The sequence below is a fragment of the Echinops telfairi genome, unplaced genomic scaffold, assembly GCF_000313985.2.
Source record: "Echinops telfairi isolate 266 unplaced genomic scaffold, ASM31398v2 ScPeMD7_7424;HRSCAF=8462, whole genome shotgun sequence".
Classification (NCBI taxonomy): Eukaryota; Metazoa; Chordata; class Mammalia; order Afrosoricida; family Tenrecidae; genus Echinops; species Echinops telfairi.
In genome coordinates this window covers 33,785,499-33,808,012 of record NW_022111324.1, presented here as the reverse complement: position 1 = coordinate 33,808,012, position 22,514 = coordinate 33,785,499, and the positions used below count along the sequence as shown (strand labels likewise).

General features: G+C 39.0%; 1 pseudogene; it reads left to right on the top strand.

Annotated features, from left to right (window-relative positions):
• Window positions 1-12,398: 12,398 nt before the first annotated feature.
• The window catches only part of LOC101643089, a 27,971-nt pseudogene continuing 17,855 nt past the window's right edge, over window positions 12,399-22,514 (top strand).

Here is a 22,514-nt window from a genome sequence, read left to right as displayed (position 1 = left end):
GCAGTGATGCCAAATTCAGGAAGATCACAGGCCAGTGGGTGGGAAGCCTTGTGGATCCAGTGGTGGTGTAAGCATTTCAGCACTGGAAGGGGTCTCCCTGCAGTTCCTTCAGTTCTGAAACTCTGACTGCCTCAGGGTAGCTTCATGTGGCTTGTCAGTAGAGTGAACCTTGTCAGTAGAGTCTCCAAGGGAGTGAACAGAGAGGGAGGAGGAAATACAAGAGTTCCCAGAATCCTCAGGAGAAGGCCCTGCCAACACAGAGGCCTCATTGGCTACATCCTGAATGACAGTCTAGATTCCACCCCTACACTCTTAATCCTCAAATTGATACCAGATTATGTAACTACCACAGTGCCATTTTCACAGGAAAAATAACAATACTGCTGGTGTCATTTATATTGCTAAGGAAGGACAAAAGGGAACATTTCTTAAACTCTACTGAGCCTGTGAGTGATGGCCATGCAATGTGGCAGAGATGAATGCTCCATGCGGGAAGGGATGTTTCCATCAGAGAGTGAGCAACTTCAACTTTAGCCATGGAAGTCACCTTCAAAAGGAACTCAGATTGCCATATTTTTGCTCAGCCCCGCTTGGTGGTCCACATGGAGGGAGAGAGGCTAATATAGTCTCCCTACCATGACTAAACACCTCCTGAACTATTTGCTTTTGAGATTTTTTCTTTTTTTTTAAGTTCATAACTACAGAGTAAAAATAATACAACACACACATAAAAACAAAAATCCTCAGATTCGCCAAACTTATTTTATAGTAGCCTCTATCAACAAAGAAATTAAATTTTTCAATTTTGGGATCAATTATCTCCAGAGGTTCTCCTTGTGACTGCACGATGTAACAAGTTGCTCTTCATAAGAATATCTGAATAGCACTTTGGTATATAGTTTTTAATATGCTTATTGAACAGTGACATATTTCATATTGGTAATAAACAGTTATACTGACTTATTAACATTTAGACAATTTATATTTTAGTGATATAAAGAATTAATTTTGTACAATTAATTCATAGAAAGATGCACTCAAAAATTTAATAATAGACACTGTCTACCATGTATAGTATGTATGATTTAGTATTAGAAAGTAAGCCTGAAATTTCAATAGAAAAAGTTAAAAGATGTTAGTTATTAGATTTGCTCACAATGTGTTAGATTAAGTACTGTATAAACAGAATTTCAAAGGAAAGGAGAGCCATACAACAGGAAAATGATGAAAAAATAAGTAGCTGCTCAAATTACCATTCTGTAGCCCAAAACATCACTAAATCAGCAAGATTTTTAAAATACCATATCTGCAAGAAAAAAATTTTAAAAAGAGAGAATGCAGAGATCTGTACTTAATTGGAAGATGATGCTCAGCAAGGGTGGCAGGCAGACTCTATCTGTACCCAAGTAAAGGGAGAAGGCTCATTTACATATTCTTAATTAAATGAGTAGCAAAACTGTGGTTCCTGGTGGGCTAGAATTTAATCAAGCTGTGATAAGCAGCAGGGCAAAGAGAAGCAAGGACACACATTCAAGGCAAAAGAAATTCAAGCCACAAACCAAGGAGAAGAGTGTTTAATTGTTGTGTTATAAATAATCCCCTGAGAAAATCTATGTATGACGAATTCTGTCACTCCTATTTTAGAGATAATCCATATATTTGTTGTTTCATTTTAAAATCACATTCCATATTGCTATATAGCTATGAAGAATAACCATAAATATATTTATTGTGGTGAAACACAACATACACCATATCAACAATTTTTACATGTACACTTCAATGACATTTATTCTTTTCCAACTAAGTGCCTACTATTATAAACTCAATTCCTCCTAAACAAAAATTGTATCATTCCCCTTCGAACTCTTTCTCAATCCCACAATTGATAACAGAGTCCACCAACAAAAATATGTTTATCTTGATGTCTTGTTTTTAGGCTTGCTACTGGGGTTATTCGAGTGCTGATTTAGAAGCTTGTATTGCATAGACTACGTCAGCTCTAGTTTCTTAGATATGGTGCCACACTATATTTTCAGCTACTAATCTATACTAATTTATTAATTTACCATAGTTATAAATATGAGGTTTCCGATCCACAAACTGTAGGATAAGACATAAAAAAGGTATAAAATATATTTTTAAAGGATTAGGTATTGAGAGAGTTTCAAGGGAAGCTGTATATAGACCCCTTATGACTAGTTGGTTACGCATTGAGCTGAAAATCTTTGGGTCAGCAGGTCAAAGCCCCCAGTAACTCTATAGCCTTTACAAGATTTAAAGGCTTGGTGACTCAAAGGGCCAGTTTTATCGATGCTATCAAGTCAATATGAGTCAGAACTGGTTATATGGCAATGGGCTTTTCTTTCTGGGGCTGAGGCTGTGTAATATATTCAAGACTACAAGTTAGATACATCAAAGCCAACCTGGGAAGAGTGGAAAATAAAAATAAAAGTTGAAAAGGCACACATATGAAAAGTGTGAGGGCAATTTAGAATGTCAAAAATCTGACTTCATAGAGATATATGTAAATATTTTTAAGATATCATTTTTCTTCTTCAAATTATGGAGAACACTTTTTAATATATAGAAATCAATGGATAGTTCCTATTTCAGAGTTGAAGCTTTTTTTAAAGAAAAAAACTCATTTTTCTTTTAAGAGTTTCTGTGCACAGGTAGAGAAGTTTTGTCATCTTTTTATTTTTTTATTGAACATTTTATTAGGGGCTCATACAACTGTTATCACAATCCATACACACATCAATTGTGTAAAGCACATTTATACATCATTCTCAAAACATTTTCTCTCCACTTAAACCCCCGACATTAGTTTTGTCATCTTATAATAAGACTAGGCCACTTTAATCTTAATAAAGGAGTTTAACCTCTAAGAGGCCCATTTGGGGTTTCAGAACATTTGAATCTTTATTTATTGTACTAAATTCACTTACCAATCCATCGTTTATTGCTCATAGTGACCTCAGATGTCAGAGCGGTCATTCTGTGAGTTTAGGAGGCTCTCAATCTTTATGGAGGAGAAAGTCTCGTCTTAGTTTTTGCAGAACAGCTGGTGGGTTCAAACAGTTGACCTTATGATGAGTAGTCAAGTGCATCAGCCACTACATCATCAAAGTTTATTATTTATTGTACAGTGTCTTTATGTCTGTACCCTTTGAAAAATAACGAATGGGACTGCTGGTATTCAGTTCTTATTCAAGGTGAAGTGATACCTGAGGAATATTCCAAGTCCATGTAATTTGTTTTGTTCAAATATATATTTCAATCAAATTACACCTTGGGAAGTATAACCTGGCCTAAATATTTAGTGCAAGACAAACTAGGTAAAGCCAGCATTCACTTCTCCTGTATCAGGCTAGTTAACACACATAAAAATATCCTCTATTTTAATGGGCAAGCAGAGTAAAGATTTTGGCATATGTTTTGATCACAAAAACTAGAGCTGATAGTGAAAAGCTGGTGCCAATTTTGGAATTAGCAGGTCAAATATACCCATAAACAAGTCTAACATTTGAGGCACCAAAATATGGGTTGGTCAGAATAATTTTTTATTTTTCTGTGTATACTCATTTATTTGATACAAATGAAACCACAGTAAATTAGTCTTCTTGCCACTGATTTATTATCCTCAGGATATTTTACTCACATGATTTTGAGGTTCAACATGTCTCGCCATGTATCGAGACTATGTAAAATAGCATTCGGTCCAGCTCTTATTTCACATTACAAACGGGTTTAAGAGGGCACAATCTGCAACGGACAAACTGATCGATAAGAAAAAGAGATAAGAAACAGCCAAAGTTGTAGCACAGAGCTGGGAGGTGGGGTGAAGAAACATAGACACTCCAGGGCCTCAGACGTTATTCGAGGCAGATTTAAATACATTCCCTGCATGTAGCCTGCCGAAAGTGACAGGATTAGACAAAGGGACCATTCACAGTTTGAAGGTTTACAAAGAAGCATTAACACATCAGCTAAGTATTCACAGATGGGAGGGGAGGATGAGGCTGGGAACATGGAGCAACTGATTAGTTTGCAAACTGCTGCCTTCTGCAGCTTTCGTCTGGGAACAGGAGGCAGTGTCTGGAGAGACAGACCGGCCATTGCTTCAGCAGCTCCCGTGGCTGAGCCTTCAACATTCTCCTACGGGCCACGAGCCATGGAAGGTGGTGGTCTGTCCCATTTGCCTAAGGAGCAAACAACTTTTCCCCCACAGGATTTAATTTCTCTAAAGGTTGAGTAGTGTGGCACTGTTGGTGCTTATCCATTCATCTGTTGAAGGACACTTTGATTGTGACATCTTTGGGCTATTGTGAAGAGTGCTGCCAAGAACATGTGATTACAGATCTCCTGCGTTCCCTTCGGCAGATGTAGCTATAAGTGGGATTGCTCTCTCTTATAACAGTTCTGTGTTCGATGTCCTCACCTGTGTGAGGAACCACCCAACTGTTTTCCACAGGGGCTGTCCAAGTTCACATTTTCTTCAGGTTTGCAGTCTCTACAACCTCATCATCAGTTTTCCATTGTTAAAATCATTGTCATTCTAAGGTGAAATAGTATCTTTTTGTAAATTTGATACCCATGTCTCTAGGCTAGGCGTCAGCAAACTTTTGACACAGAAAAGCCAATCTTGTCCCTCAAAACAATTTAAAAATGATTTGAGAGCTATAAATATGTTTTCAAACACATGAAGTCACCATTATCTGAATAATATCCTTTAAGAATGATCAGTTTTACTTCAGAGCTGCAGGTGCCTACCAAAAGAGCAGCAAATGGCACATAAGTGCTGTTCAATATTTTGCCTATTGTTTATTAGATTCATTTTTTCAGGTTAAATTGTAGAAAACTTTAATATATGTAAAGCTGGAACTTTATAAAATATATGGCTTTCAAATAGCTGTAACAATCTTAAAAGTCATCTCTTCCTTGTAAAAAATTATTTTTCAATAACTTTTCTGAAGGACTTTTCCCAAAAGAATCATAACCTAATTTAAGACAATTTGAATCTAGCAGAAACTAAAAAACAACAACAAAATCCCACAATGTCTATTAATCCATTTTAGAAAAGGAGTCAAGAAAAAGTAACATTTTAAAACTCAATTTAGATAATAAAATATAAAGTTATGTGCTCAATTGATACAAAGAAAATATTTTAACTAATAAAAGATATCCAATAACATCACTTCTTATGTTCTTTTAGAATAATATGAAATAATGTAAATGGTAGAACTAATTTTAATATCATAGGTAATATAATGAACAATGAGTGGAAAGATAGTACATAAAAATGTTTTACTTGTCTTGTGCTAAGTTGAATGAAAATTAGCAGGCTTAGATACAAATGATAGATGTGGTAGTTAGATATTCTGGTATCAATTTGAAGCATAAGAGTGTAGTGGTGGAGTCTAGCTTGTCCATCAGGATATAGCCAGTGAGACCTCTGTGTGGACATGGCCTTCTCCTGAGCATTCTGGGAATTCCTATATTTCCTTTCTGGAGACTTGAGACACTCCCTTGGCTCACACCCTGTGAGACATCCCTGAGGAGTAGCAACATGGACTTACCATGATGCAACCAGAGCCCTGGGAGCTGGAGAAGCCACATGGAGACCCCTGCCAGCGCTGAGATGCTTATACCGCCACTGGATTCACAAGAGTTTCCACCCACTGGCCTGTGACCTTCCTGCATTCGGCGTCATTGCATGTGTTGTGTGAGTCTAAAGAGGACTTTATAGATTGGTATTGGACAGTTGGGCTAATGTCAGACTTACGGACTTGATCTGGACTGGGCTGGGATGTTTTCTCAACATTCAACTGCTCTTGTATATAAAGCTCTTATACACATGTGAGTATCTATGAATTTGTTTCTCTAGTCTACCCAGACTAAAACAATGGACAATATAAAAACAGACACTAATATGTGAAGAATCTTCAGAGTGGTGCCAAGACACTTCCTGATGATGGGCAGGAAGCTTAGAAAAGGGGTTGTACACCAAAGGCCCACCAGTCGGCAAGGATAGCTTGCCAATTCCCTAGGGAAAGAGAATTTCCTAAGAAGGCTACAGGGAGAACATGCATGGTAGGGAATAGTTATGTCACATGCGCATACACATCTACCTACTCAAAGCATGAACATGTAGGGAGTAGTGATGTCACATGTCACATGCACACTTGAGCACATCTACTAAGAGTCCACCAGCACACACAGCCACACCTTTGCAGTGGTTCCAGCCAGGGAGGGAGGATATAGAAGGTGGAGGCACAGAAGCACAGGGTCTTTTCCACCCTATCCTCACCCGCAAGACAGCCATTCTTGTCTGTGATAATGTACTGAAACCTTTGCTTTAACTCATAAAAACTTACTTTCGCGTTCTATCATGCATCTGCCTTGAGAATTCTTTCTGCACTGAGAACCGAGGAAAAGTATCTAATAAACTAACACTTATGGATGGTGTGCTTTTAAAAATAAACATATTGCAGTTTATATAATAAAAACTAATACGCTTCAGAGGAATATGTTTTATTTATTTATTCATCAATTAGACATTCCTAGAGAAATAAATAAATGCAGATATCTACCTCACAACATTTATAAATATAAATTTCAGATAGTATAATGACTCAAATGTGAAAGGCAATATTTTTTTCCTTTTCATTTATTTGGTTTTTTGTTTGCTTATTTTTAAATCATTTTATTGGGGCCTCATATAATTCTTATCACAATCCATCCATCCATCCATGGTGTCAAGCACATTTGTACATTTGTTGCCCTTATCATTCTCAAAACATTTGCTTTCTACTTGAGCCCTTAGTATCAGCTCCTCATTTCCCTGCCCCACTCTCCCTCATGAACCCTTGATAATTTATAAATTATTATTATTTTGTCATATCTTACACTGTCTGACAACTCCTTTCACCCACTTTTCTGTTGTCCACTCCCTATGGAGGAGGTTATATGTAGATCCTTGTAATCAGTTACCCCTTTCTACCCCACCTGCCCTCCACCCTCAAAGTATCGCCACTCTTACCACTGGTCCTGAAGGGGTCATCTGTTCTGGATTCCCTGTGTTTCCAGTTCCTATTTGTACCAGTGTACATCCTCTGGTCTAGCCAGATTTGTAAGGTAGAATTGGGATCATGATAGTGGAGAGAGGAAGTATTTAGGAACTAGAGGGAATTTGTATGTTTCATCATTGCTACCCTGCACCCTGACTGGCTCGTCTTCTCCCCGCTACCCTTCAGTAAGGGGGTGTCTAGTTGCCTACAAATGGGCTTTGGGTCTCCACTCTGCACTCACCCTCATTTACAATGATATGATTTTTTTGTTCTTTGATGCCTGATACCTGATTCCTTTAGCACGTCGTGGTCACATAGGCTGGTGTGCTTCTTCCATTTGGGCTTTGTTGCTTCTGAGCTAGGTGGCTGCTTGTTTACCTTCAAGTCTTTAAGACTGTAGACCTATATCTTTTGATAGCCTGGCACCATCAGCTTTCTTCACCATATTTGCTTATGCACACATTTGCCTAGAGTGATCATATCGGGAAGGTGGGCACACATTGATATGATTTTTAGTTATTTGGTGCCTGATACCTGGTCCCTTCTACACCTTGTAGTCACACAGGCTAGTGTGCTTCTTCCATGTGGGCTTTGATGCTTCTGAGCTACATGGCTGTTTGTTTACCTGAATGCTATTTTTTTGGCAGTAACACTGCACTGGGCATGAATGTGTTTTATTTTATTTATTTTTCTATCATTTTATCGGGGCCTCATCCAACTCTTATCACAATCCATACAGCCATCCATTATGTCAAGCACATTTGCACATTTGTTGCCACATCTTTTTTTTTTGTTTGTTTCTTCTTTTTTTTTAATCGTTTTATCAGGGGTTCATACAACTCTTATCACAATCCACACATACATCAATTGTGTAAAGCACATTTATTTGTACATTCATTGCCCTCATCATTCTCAAAACATTTGATCTCCACCTAATTCCCTGGCATCCGCTCCTCATTTCCCCCCTCCCTCTCCACTCCCCCCTCACTCATGAACCCCTGATAATTTATAAATTATTATTTTGTTGTATGTAGCCCTATCCGACGTTTCCCTCCACCCACTTTTCTGCTGTCTGTCCCCCAGGGAGGAGGTCACATGTAGATCCTTGAAATTGGTTCCCCCCAAAGTCACCCTCCTTCTACCCTCCCAGTATCGCCACTCACACCACTGGTCCTGAAGAGATCATCTGCCCTGGATTCCCTACGTTTCCAGTTCCTATCTTTACCAGTGTACTTCCTCTGGTAAATCATGTCATCGTGTGCTCACCACCCTGATACAATCGCAGAAGACAAATGGGTGCATAAGCAAATGTGGTGAAGAAAGCTGATGGTGCCCGGCTATCAAAAGATATAGCTTCTGAGGTCTTAAAGGCTTGAAGGTAAACAAGTGGCCATCTAGCTCAGAAGCAACAAAGTCCAGGCGGAAGAAGCACACCAGCCTGTGTGATCACGAGGTGTTGAAGGGACCAGGTATTGGGCATCATCAGAACAAAAATTATATCATTGTGAATGAGGGGGGCAGTGCAAAGTGGAGACCCAAAGCCCATTTGTAGGCCACTGGACATCCCCTTACAGAAGGGTCTTGGGGAGGAGATGAGCCATTCAGGGTGCGATGCAGCAATGATGAAATATATAACTTCCCTCTAGTTCCTAAATGCTTCCTCCTTCCCCACTATCATGATGCCAATTCGACCTGCAAGCTTTTAAGACCCCAGATGCTATATCTTTTGATAGTCGGACACCATCAGCTTTCTTCACCACATTTGCTTATGCACACATTTGTCTAGAGTGATCATATTGGGAAGGTGGGCACACATTTATATGATTTTTTGTTCTTTGGTGCCTGATACCTGGTCCCTTCTATACCTCGTGGTCACACAGGCTGGTGTGCTTCTTCCATATGGGCTTTGATGCTTCTGAGCTAGATGGCTGCTTGTTTACCTGCAAGCTTTTAAGACCCCAGATGCTATATCTTTTGATAGCTGGGCACCATCAACTTTCTTCACCACATTTGCTTATGCACACATTTGTCTTCAACAATTGTGTCAGGAAGGTGTGCATCATAGAATGCCAATTTAATAGAACAAAGTGTTCTTGCATTGAGTAGGTACTTGAGTGGAGGTCCAATGTCCATCTGCTGAAAGACAATATTTTAAGTCTTTTAGAAAGAACTATAGTGGACAGTTTTCTGACCTTAGGATAGAGAGTTTTTTTCATATTCATTTATATATATATATATATATACATATACTTATTATGAAGAAACATCCTAATATAACTCTCATAAAACTAAACACATTCTAAATTAAAAAAATCTATGAGAATAAAAAGATAAGAACCAAAGTAGTATCAGGCACCTATAATGTATATAAGTGATCTGTGTGCAGAAAATATTTATATTGAGAAATGTTTTCTATTAAATTCTATTAAATGCCTTCTCTTAAGTTAATAAAGATAATACAAACATTTCAGGGGAAGGGATGCAGGAATATCCAAGATACAGAAGAAAACATGATTGATACTTTGAGAGAAATGTCAGTACTCACTAACTCACCAGCAGATGGATTTGTGTATCTGTGTGTACATACAGGTATTTGTATGAGGGGACTTTAAAGAGTTTGTGCAAAAATTAATTATCTTTTCATTCAATTTTCTACAATCCCTTAAAGTTCCCTTACACATATAGATACATCATTTTTATCTTTTTACTGACATTTAAAAAACAATATATACTTCAGGTAATACTAATATCTATGAAGACTGTAAATTGATGAAAGACACTTTGGAAATGTATTTACCACTTTGTTATGGTATTGAAACATGAAGATAAATATATAAAGCATCTTGGCAATACCAATATTAGATGTACACATTAGAGAAACTATTGTATATCTGTACAGAGATCCTTGTGCAAGAAAACTCATAGCATCTTGTAATTGCAGAACTCTTAAAGAATTCATGTCAATTATAGAAACAGAAAAGTAAGTGTGGCATATTCATATTATGTAGCATAAATGTACTATCAAGTACATATATAGATTTATGAAAGAATTCCAAATTTATCATACGACCCCCTCCAAACAAAATAATACATGCTTCATAATTCAGTTTATGTAATAAAAAGAAAATGCAATATCCTTTATAGGAATATATTTTATATATTCATCTTTCGGTTTGTCATACTTTGAGGGCTTGCATGTTGCTTTGATGCTGGAAGCAACGCCACCAGTATTTTAAATACTAAATGGGTCACCAGACTGCAGTGGAGCTTTCAGACTGAGACAGAATAGGAAAAGTAGCTAGTGAAAACTTTATGAATAGCAGTACTACATTTTCTCATATAGAGCTAGACGATGATCCCCACAGGTCAAACAGAATTCAAAATATGCATGACTTGGGAAGAACTCTTCATTTGCTAATGTGGTAAAACTCCAATGGGAAACAGCAGCTACACATATCCATTATTAATCAGAATGTGGAATGCATAAAGTATAAGTTAATAAGATTAGAAGTCATTAAAAAATAAAAGGGACACATAAAAATGATATCTTAATCACTAATAAGCTGAGATGGTCTATTATTGGCCATTTTTGAATAAGACAATCTTATAGCATGTTAGTATGGGTTGACTAGAGAGACAAATTCATAGACACTCATATGTGTATAAGAAAGAGCTTTATATAAAGAGTAACTGTACATTAAGAAAGCATCCCAGCCCAGTCCAGATCAAGTCCATAAGTCTGATATTAGGTAATATGTCTAATACTGACCTATAAAGTTCTCTTCAGACTCACGAAATGCATGCAAGGATGCTGAACGCAGGAAGATCACAGGCCAATGGATCCAGTGATGTTGTAAGCATCTCAGCACTGGCAGGGGTCTCCATTTGGCTTCCTCCAGTTTAGGGCATTAGCATAGTTCCATGTGTCTTGTCAGCTGCAATGTCTCCCAGGGAATGAGTTGAGAGAGAGAGTGTCTCTCGCCTCCAAGAAGAATACAGTAGTTCCCAGAATCCTCAAGAGAAGGCCAGGCCCACACAGAGGCCTCATTGGCTATGACCTGATAAATAGGCTAGAACTCTTCACTCTTAATCCTGTCAAATTGCCAAACAATTATATTACTACCACATATGGTCTTTGTGGAAGTGATAAACTGAAGAATGGATGAGGAGTTAGAAAACATTCCATTGGTGTTAGAAAGGATGCTAGAGAAGTATAATAGAATTTTTGTAAGATTAACAACTTATTCATCTTTCCAGCATCATAAATAATGACTCTACACATGTACCTTGTCAGAAAGAATATATGGATATCAAATTGGTTACATCTGTGCAAAGAGACAGTGGAAATGCTTGGTGTTTTCAGGACAAGTCCAGAGACCAACTACAAAAGAAACTATTAATTGTTTCTTAGAAGTTGAAGTTGAAACTAAAGGATATTAAAACAAGACCAGGAGAAGGAAAATAATACCTTCAATATATTCTACCTAAATTTAGAAACCATTAGAAATAATGTTTTTTTGCATTGAATACTAATGCATTAAATATTTTGTGGGTTGACATCAAGGATGTCTAAAACAAAGCAATCATTTAGACACACACAATACAAAGAAAGAATAAAGACCAAAATAGCTGTCAAAAGAGTCTTAAAAATTTACTCTAGGACATACAGTAGCTAAAGTAAGTAAAAAAAAGTGATGAAGTATAAGAGCTAAACAGAAAATTTCAAAGCAAAGCTCAAGAAAATTCAGCAAACTACTTTAATAAAATGTGAAAAGAACTGCAGTTAAAAAAAACTAAAAGAAAAAATATGCTTTGTGGTTCCTAGACTGAAAGAAATGAGGAAAATAGTCAAGCCTCTAGCTGCAACATTGAAATGTTCCCTGTGGTAAAATAGTAAATGATTCAAGAAGCATAGCAGACTTACAGAACTGACAGGCTCCCTGGCCCTTAAGGCTAAACCACCTTGGTAGCAGAAGAACATCTTTCTGGTATCCCAGTGTTAAGGAATTGGCACACTTTAGACTTTGTTTGGCTCTCACGCTTTGAAGGTGCCCAATGAATGGTGGACCAGGGATACCACATATTTATTATGCAAATGCCCTCCTTGCTGTTTTATGACTTGTGTTAGTCTGGTAAGCGTGCATCTACTTTTTTGAATGGGTGTTATTGCAGTTATAACCAACCTCCATTATTCTTGTGCATAATGTCTAGTCACTTAAGAATTTAATTTGTGTGAAATGACAATTCGTGGTTGCTGCATTAAAAGCTTCCCTGTAATAGGTTGTGTTTGTAATCAGCAAAGAGGTTGACATTGAGCAGCAAAAAATGGTTACAGAGACACCGAGTCCACTGCTTACAGGGAAGGAGTGTGTGAGGCAGTACTCTACTTTGCTGAATACAGCTCCAGAACATTTGCACAGTTTCATGGCAGAAATTCCTCCTATCTTCATGGTAGAGTAGATGTTACTAGAAAGCCCCCAAAAGCTGTTTGTGGTCAAAATGTGGTCACAACGTATTATCTCTGAACTTCAGTGAATGTCAAACTAAAATTCATCATGTAGATGCTCATGCAACCTTGAGTGATGAAGTAGTTATCCAGCTCGTGGGTTTACTAAGAGTAGACAGCTGAAGAGGAAGTTTATTCAAACATTAGCCTGGTTCCTGAAGGTTCTGTTACAAATAAGTTTTATGTTCACAATGGTATGTTTCGTTATGAAGATGAAGTATTTGGTGATTGTGAACCAGGCCTTGATGAAGAGTCAGAAGTGGAAGTAGTAGAGGGACAAAAAGAAAGCCAACCATCTCCTGAACCTGTACAGGAAAGCACCAATAGTGGTCACTAGGAAGCTCACACTGTGACTAATGGCATAGAGGAACTTTTAGAAGAAGCTTCTCATGACCCTAAACCTGAGCCAGAATCTGAAAAAGAGATCGAAGGACTGAAACCACAAGTGGAGGTGAAAACGTACAAGAATTAGAAAAGTCTTGTTTCTCCTCCTGCTGGAGAAGCTGTTTCTCTGCCACAAGAACCACCAAAGCCAAAAGCTGAAACTAAACGGGAAGTGCTGACTCAGCCATCCGGTGGTGGGTGTCAACCATGACCTCAGGAGCGACGGGGCTTTCCTCTTAGAGGACCAAGACCTCGGGAGGAGATATGGAACAGAATGAACCGGGCAAAGAAAATAATTCGCTATCCAGACAGTAATCAACTTTTTGTTGGTAACTTGTCACATGATATAGATGAAAATGAAGAGAAAGAATTATCTTTTTTTATTAAAAAATCATTGTATTGGAGGCTCTTACAACTCTTAAAACAATCCATACATCAATTGTATCAAGTATATTTGTATATATGTTGCCATCATTCTTTTCTAGACATTTACTTTCTATTGAGCCTTTGGTATCGGTTCTTCTTTTTTCCCTCCCTCCATTCCCCCACCCTCATTACCCCTTGATAAATCATAAATTATTATTATTTTCCTATCTTACACAGACCACTGTCTCCCTTCCCCCATGGTTTCTATTGTTCGTCCCCCTGGAGGGTGTTTGTGTGTGGTTATGTGTCGATTGTTGCGATTGGTTCCCCCTTCCTCCCCTCTGCTTCCCACCTTCCCCCTACCTTTCTGGTATAGCTGTTCCCATTTCTGTTCTTGGATTTGATGTGTAGTGAGCTCTTATCTCTTATCTGTACCTGTGGACAAGCTCTGGTCTAGCCCACAGTGAAAGGCAGCACTAGGGTCATGATAGTGGGGGGTGAGGAAGCTTCAAGGAACCAGAGATGTATTGTGTGTTTTATCAGTGCTTTATTATGCTTAGTTGACTCATCCCTTCGCTATGACCCTTCTGTGAGGGGATGTCCCATTGTCTGGAGATGGGCTTTGGGTCTCTGCTCCGAGCCCCCTCGGTCTCAACAATATGGTTTTGTTTGTTTGCTATGGGCATTCTGATGCCTGCTACTCAGTCCCAAGGACACCTCATAATTGCAGAGGCTGGTGTGCTGCTTCCATATGGGCTTGTTGCTTCTCTGCTAGGTGGCTGCTTGTTTAACTTCAAACCTTTAAGACCCTGACACTCTATCTTTTGATAGCCGGGCACCACCTGCTTTATTCACCACATTTGCTTATGCACTTATTTTGTCTTGTTACAATCCATATATCAATTGTATCCAACATATTTGTACAGATATTTCCATTGTTCTTTTCTATATTCCATTGAGCCCGTAGGATCAGTTCCTCTTTCCCACCCCACCCCCACCCTGTGACTCCTTGTGGTTTCTGCTGTTCTTTCCCCTGGGTGGGGGTATGTGATTATATGCCATTTATTGCAATTGGTTCCCCCCACCACCACCTATTTCCGCCCCCCTTCCCCTTACTCTTTTGGTATCACTATTCCCATTCCTGTTCCTGGGTTCCATGTTTTATTAGTTTTATCTCTTGCCTATACCTATGTACATGCTCCTGTCCAATCCAGGGTGGGAAGCAGCACTAGGGTCATGATAGTGGGGGGTGAGGAGGCCTCATAGGATCAGAGGTATATTGCGTGATCCATCCATGCTATACAGCACCCTGGACTGACTCATCCCCTCCCTGCGACCCCTCTGTGGGGGGATGTTCCAATATCCACAGATGGGCTTTGGGTCTCCACTCCAATCCCCTCTCCTCCAATTCTCACCAATGCATTTTTGTTTGTTTATTCATTGTTTTCATCTATGCAGTATTCCCTTGTTTTGTTCATACAATTGCATCATTATCCATGTACATACAAGTTCTGCGTGAGCAGTGTTCTGGGATTCTCATTCTTCTCAAAACTATCTATAATTTGTTATGGTCTACACTCCAATGACTTGGCATAGTCAATAAAAAACAAAATAAACATCTTTCTGGTATGCTCTGTTTTCATCCAAGATCTATCTGACATCAGTAATGCTATCACTTATCCCAAGTACTCTTCTGAATCCAGCCTGAACCTTTAGCAGCTCTCTGTCAGTGTACTGCTGCAAACACTATGGGATCATTTTCAGAACAAATTTTACATATGTGTGATATCATTACATTGTTCCCTAGTTTCAGCATTCTGTTGGGTCATCTCTCTTTGGAATGGGTACAAATGTGAGTCTCTTCCAGTCAGTTGGTCACGTCGCTGTCTTCCTAATTTCCTGGCATAGACAACTGAGAGCTTCCAGTGTGTCATCAGTTTGTTGAGACATTTCAATTGAAACATCAATTCTTTTTTTATTGGGGGGGGGGACATCAATTCTTAAAGCCATGTTTTTGGCTCATGCTTTCAGTGAAGCTGGAACTTTTCCTTCAGCACCATTTGTTCTTGCTCATTTGCTACCTCCTGAAATGATGGAATGTCGACCTGTTCTTTTTGGTACAGTGGTTCTCTGTGTTCTTTCCATCTTCTTTTGATGTTTCCTGGGTCATTCAATATTTTACCCATAAAATTCTTCAGTATTGAAACTTGAAGCTTGATTATTTTCCCTTTAGTTCTTTGAATTTAAAATATACTGAGTGTGTTCTTCCCATTTATTTTTCTAATTTCCTATATTAGATCATTTTGTCAAAAGTGTTTGGAATTCTTTATCTTTGGCTAAATTAATGAAACTATCAATAGAAATGCCTAATGCCCCAAGAGGTGATTTATAATATTATCTAACATAAAAAATGATAATAACGCCTCTAAAGTAAGCCACAGATCAACTAAGTCCACACGGAAGAGGCACATCAGCTAATGTGGTCTAAGAAGTGTAAATAATTAAATCCAAATCTAAAGGAAGGAATGGCAACAGAGTTTAAATGGTGAGCACCCAGTTTATAGAATGCTGTGGATGACAGGGGAAACTGAAAATCCTTTTTCAGAGGCTCCACTTAGATTGAACCTCTAGTAAATCTCCTCTCATCATAGTCTAGAGACGGGAACAGCATTGTTATCAAATAGAGAACACTGTAAATTTGATGATGGTAAATGTATTTAGCTTAAAATGTAATACTCTACTATTTGATCTTACTTTTGATCCATTTTAAAATTGTTTCAGCTTTTAATATTTTATGCTTTCTTTTCCATTATGTGTTTTCTTTGTTTTGTCATTGTTAGATTTTTTATCACTTCCTGTTTTTATTTCTATGATGTTATATATATGAAATCCAGGATAAGAAAATCTATAGACAATAACTGGATTATAATTACCTAGGGGCATGGAGGAAATAGAGAGCTAACAACAAAGAGCAGGAGAAGAAAATGTTCTGAAATTGCTTGTGGTAAGGATTGCACAGTTCTTCTTAATTGAATGGAAGATTAATTTGAATGATATGTGAAGTACAAGCCAATGAAACTATTAAAAACAGAATATAGAAAGAAGATGTGTTAGACTGGGTAGACTAGAGAAACAAATCCATGGACACATATATGTGTATAAGAAAGAAATTTATATACAAGAGCAATTGAACATTGAGGAAACATGTCAGCCCAGTCCAGATCAAGTCCATAAGTCTGATATCAATCTATAAAGTCCTCTTCAGACTCACGAAACACATGTAGTGATGCTGAATGCAGAAGATCTCAGGCCAGTGGGTAAAAAGCCTTTGGATCCAGTGTCATTGGAAACATCTCAGCACTGGCAGGGGTCTCGCTGTGGCTTCTCCAGCTTCTGAGGTCTGGTTGCGTCCATGTGGCTTGTCTTGTTCAGTGTCTCCCAGTGAGTGGCAGAGAGAGAGAAGTGTCTTCCGCCTCCAAGGAGGAAGTACCAGATTTCCCAGAATTCTCAGGAGAAGGCCATGCCCACACAGAAGGCTCACTGGCTATCTCTAGATTGACAGCCTAGACCCCACCCCTACACTCTTAATCCTTAAATTGACACCAGATTAAGTGACTACCACAGACAACCCCTTGTTAATTTGCCACTTTCACATAACTCTTTAGCCATTTATAATTTTCAAACAATAATAAAATCATATCTGTACGAGAAAAGACATAGAGTCGTTTTACCAAAAAGAATTGTAAGTATTCAACCATTACAGGAAGTGGCAGATGATTGTGAACCTATGGTATTGAAGAGAAAAGCCCAATCTTTACTGCACTTCGTGGCAGGAAGCAATGCTTTAGGAATTAATGAAATGCTAATTGAAGTATTTCATAAATAGATCCAATGTCAGAAAGAGTCACTAGTTTATGCCAGACTATTTGGAAGACATGTTTGGCTGACCAAGGTACATGGAAAAGATGGGCATCTGCAACTAGCAGAATTTTGATGCTTCCAAAGAAAGATGGCACATTAGAAGGCCGAATTTTAAAAAATATATCATAAATATCCCACGTAAGTAAATTGTTCTTGGCAATTTAAAAAGGAAATCCTGAAAGAGCTTGCCACTTCATCAGACTCAATCGGAAAATATTCTGAGGGTGAGCAGACAGACCTGGAATTATCTATAGGCTGTTTTTCTTTTTTTTCTTTCATGTCTGTCTATATAAGCTAGGTAGGGTTGTTTACAATCCTGTGGAGAGAACAACAGGACAGATGGTTTTGGAGGGAGGGACATTGGCGGAGTGGTGGTGGAGGAAAGGAAGGTGTCAGCCAACAAACCTAGGCACAAGAAAACAACAAGAGATCTAAAAGTGATGTAAAAGAGGGCATAGAATACATGGTGGGGCTGGATCAAGTGCAATGTAGCCGAGAGGAATTATTGAGAGCTGAATGAAGGTTGAACATGATAATGGGACAGGAAGAAAGTACAAGGAAATAGAGGAAAGAACTAGGAGACAAAATACATTTATAAAGGTGTATATATATATATATATATATATATATATATATATATATATATATATATGCATTAATATATAATGATATAGGTCTATGTACATATATTTATATGTTAAGTATTAAAGTAACAGACAGACTTTGGGCCTCTACTCAAGTACTCCCTCAATGCAAGAACACTTTTTTCTAATAACCTGGCATTCAGTAATGCTCACCTTCCTGACATGAGATTGCTAAAGACAAAATGGGTGCATACACAAATGCGGTGAAGAAAGTTGATGATGCCAGGCTATCACAAGATATAGTGTCTAGGGTCTTAAAAGCAGGGAAGCAACATGGAAGCGCACACACAGAAGAAGCACACCAACCTTTGTGATCATGGGGTGTCGACCGGATCAGGTATCAGGCATCTGAAGATACAAAACAAACAATGATATCGATGGGAACAAGGGGGGTTGGAATGGAGACCCAAAGTCCACCTGTAGACAGTTGGACATCCTCTCAAAGAAGGGTCACAAAGAAGGGAAGAGCCAGCCAGGGTGCAGTACAGCATCGAGGAAACACAGTACATTCCTCTAGTTCTTTAATGCTTCCCCATCCCACACAATAATGACCCCAGTTCTACCTTACAAATCTAGCTATACTGGAGCATATACACAGATATCTCAACACAAGGAATCCAGAACAGATAAACCCTTCAGGAACAGTAATGGGAGTAGCGATACCATGAGGGTAGGAGGAAAGTGGGGGGAGAAGGGGAAGAAAGGGGGAACCAATCATACTGATCGATGTATAAACTTCACCCCCAACGGAAACAAACAACAGAGACTTGGGTGACAGGAGACAGCGGATGGTGTAAGATATGAACATAATAATTTATCAAGGGTTAATGAGGGTGGGAAGATGGGGCAGTGGGGAATAAAGAGGAGCTGATACTAAAAGCTCAAGTAGAAAGAAAGTATTTTGAAAATGATGATGGCAACATGGGTTCACAAGAAGTACAAATGTGCTTGATAAAATTGAAGTATGGATTATTAGAAAAGCTGTAAGAGCCCCCAGTAAAATAGTTTATAAAACAAAGAAATTGCCAGAGATTCATGCCAGATACAAATGGATATCGTCTGAAAGTGTTAGGTTTCTGGAGTAGGTTCTCCCTCTGTTCTTCGTTTCACAAAAGCATGTTTTGTAATCCAAGTGAGTTTTTATGAAGGAATGGGAAAGTTTCAGGTTTTACACGCTCAAAAGGGTACACACTGTCACTGGAAAGGGTGGAAGCCGCCCTGGGTTGCACAACTGGGCACAAAAAAAGCCATATGGAAAACACCCACACGTGTGGAACTAGGGAATCCCTCGGGACCAAGAGAGCAAGTGAGCAAGAGCAGGAGTCCAAGCAAATGTGAGCGCTGAGTAGGTGCCCTGCTGACCCTGAGGGGGCATACCTGGGTGGTGCATGTGCGACCTCCACCCCCCTTCCTCTCACTGGCCGCAAGACCAGAGCAAACGAGAAAGCAGAACTTACCTTCCTGCAGCTGGAGTCTTTATTTATTTGGCGGGGGAGGCGTGGCTAAAGGTATTGGTTGACTCCATTTTCTGAGTTCAGGCCTGTGTGATGTACCTACTGTGGGTGTGCCCAAGGCATTGTGGGGTCCTTGTCTCTGCATGCTCAGTTTAGGTTTCTCATAGGTGTTCAATGATTTCTTTCCAACCTCATAGGTTGCCTGATTTCCTTTCAACCGCCTCTATGGGGGACCTTTGCAAGCATGGGAGGGACAACCCCCACAGTCCTAAATCTAGCTACCTAATAACAGCAGAGAACACCAGAAAGATGTTTGCTTTTGTTTTATTGACTTTGCAAAGGCATTACTGTACAGATGATAACAAATTATAGAAAACCTGTGCAAATGAGAATTCCCCGATATTTGAATGTGATCATTGGGAAATTATAAATGATCTATTGCTCAGAGACCAGTTAAAATCCATTTGAATTCCTTAATAATCCCATCCACATTTCTTTTTGTTGTTGTTGTTGTTTTGTTTGTGTGTTTTTAAAATCATTTTATTAGGGGCTCACACAACTCTTATCAAAATCCATACACACATCAACTATGTAAAGCGCATTTGTACATTCATTGCCCTCATCATTCTCAAAACATTTTCTCTCCACTTAAACCCCCCGGCATTAGGTCTTCATTTTTCCCCTCCCTCCCCGCTCCCCCCTCCCGCATGAGCCCTTGATAGTTTATAAATTGGTATTTTGCCCTGTCCGACGTCTCCTTTCACCCACTTTTCAGTTGTCAGTTCCCCAGGGAGGAGGTCACATATAGTTCCTTGTAACCGGTTCCCTCTTTCCTACCCACTCTCCCTCTCTCCCTGTTTTGCCACTCACACCACTGGTCCTGTAGGGCTCATCTGCCCTGGATTCCCTGTATTTCCAGTTCCTATCTGTACCAGTGTACATCCTCTGGTCTAGCCAGACTTGCAAGGTCGAATTCGAGTCATGGTAGTGGGAGTGGGGAGGAAACATTTAGGAACTAGAGGAAAGTTGTATTTTTCATCATTGTTACATTGCACCCTGACTGGCTCATCTCCTCCCCTAGACCCCTCTGCAAGGGGATCTCCAGTGGCCTACTAATGGGCTTTGGGTCTCCAATCCGCACTCCCCCTATCATTCACTATGGTAAGATTTTTTTGTTCTGATAATGCCTTATACCTGATCCCTTCGACACCTTGTGGTTGCATAGGCTGGTGTGCTTCTTCCATGTGGGCTTTGTTGCTTCTGAGCTTCATGGCCGCTTGATTACCTTCAAGCCTTTAAGACCCCAGACACTATACTTTTTGATAGCTGCGCACCATCAGCTTTCTTCGCCACATTTGCTTATGCACCCATTTGTCTTCAGAGGTTGTGTTGGGAAGGTGAGTATCATAGAATGCCAATTTCATAGAAGAAAGTATTCTTGCATTGAGGGAGTATTTGAGTGGAGGCCCAATGTCTGCTACCTTAATACTAAACCTATAAATATAGGCTCATAGATCTATTTCCCTATCATATAAATATATTTGCATATGTACATGTCTTTATCTAGACCTCTATAAATGCCCTTTGCCTCCCAGTTCTTTCCTCTATTTCCCTTGATTCTCCTCCTGTCCCACTAGCATGCTCAGTCCCCACCAGGATTTCAGCACTTCCTCTTTGTTACGTTCCCCTTGATCCTGCCCTACCAGGTCTCCCACACCCACCTCCCCACCAATTTGGATCGCTTGTTGTTCCCTTGTCCCTGGGTTTGTTAACACCCCCATCCACATTTTTTATGGTCACAGTAACTACATAGGAAAATGTCCAGCGTGTCTTTTTTCACATATCTAATCTCATAATTGCAACACACAATTTTGCCCCTAATTTATATTGAGCTATTTTATGTATTATTCATAGTATATTCATTTTGCTTTTTAAAATAAAACATAACTCCCTTTGAGGCAGGGACAAAGCACTGCTCAGGAAACAAAGAAACCTCTGGCATATGAAAAGCCCACAGCAAATTTCAACACTTCTTCACTGCCCCCCTTCCCTTCTCTGCCCTCCCTCCATTCCACTTGTTATCTGCCGGTCACTCCTCTCCCCAACAGACCCATAAAGCCACTTCCTTTCCTTATCAAATACTGCCCTATGGGGCAGCAGGTCTCAGTCTCTGGAGAAGAGTCCCCTGAGCCATTTGTGACACAATAAAGTCTTTCCCTTTGTTATAACCAGTTTGGCATTGGCAACTCCTTCCAAACGACTCCAATAAAACCTGGGGGACAGAAGTCATGCTCCCTGAACAGTTTATAACAATCTATTTTTAGTCACAACCCAAGTAGTCAACACTGAATTATCTTGTTTAATTAGAAATAATTTTGGTTTAATCTTTACCAAATACTTCAGCAAAATCACAATGGTATATGATACATTTCTTGCATTTACAATTTTGTGGACCGTATTTTTTTCCTCTTTCTCAATAAAATTAATGAACTTTGGAGCCAACATGGTGAATTTTGGAAATCAGGGCTTTAAGTGTCTATTCCATTTTAATGTGTTATTAAGTTTCCACTAACTTTATGTCAAAGAAACATTGTCAACTAAACGGGTATTTCAACAAATCAATTTCTTCGTGAGTCACAGTTCTCTAAAATCTCAAATCCAAGACCATCTACCCATTATTCCCACCTGTGAGCATTGTTGATGCTTATTTCTCACCAAAGGACTATCCTGCTTTTCAGCATCCCCTGAGATTAATGGCGCTTATTTAGTGATAGCTTATTGTGTACTCATGGATTCCCTCTACATGCAAAGGGTAAAAGGAAGTACAAACTAAGATTGCCTCTCTTAATTATAATAATATATAAACATAGTAGTGATAATAATTTTGTTTTTCTTTCCTAAAAGATAGTAAACTACAGGTTATCCAAATATTAATAGTCTCTAGCCAATTTTCATAGTGCACCTTGGGATGTATTTAGGTAGATAGCATGCTTTATGAAGGCTAATTATTCATGGAAGGCAGCTCATATCACCCCTCTCTTAATATAATCTGCACCTGCCAAAAATCTGTACATTATAATTCTTTGGTTTGGTTTATTTAACTCAGAATGATGGAAAAATATAAGGAGAATTTCCCAAACACTGTTAACACTGCAATCTTCGGGGG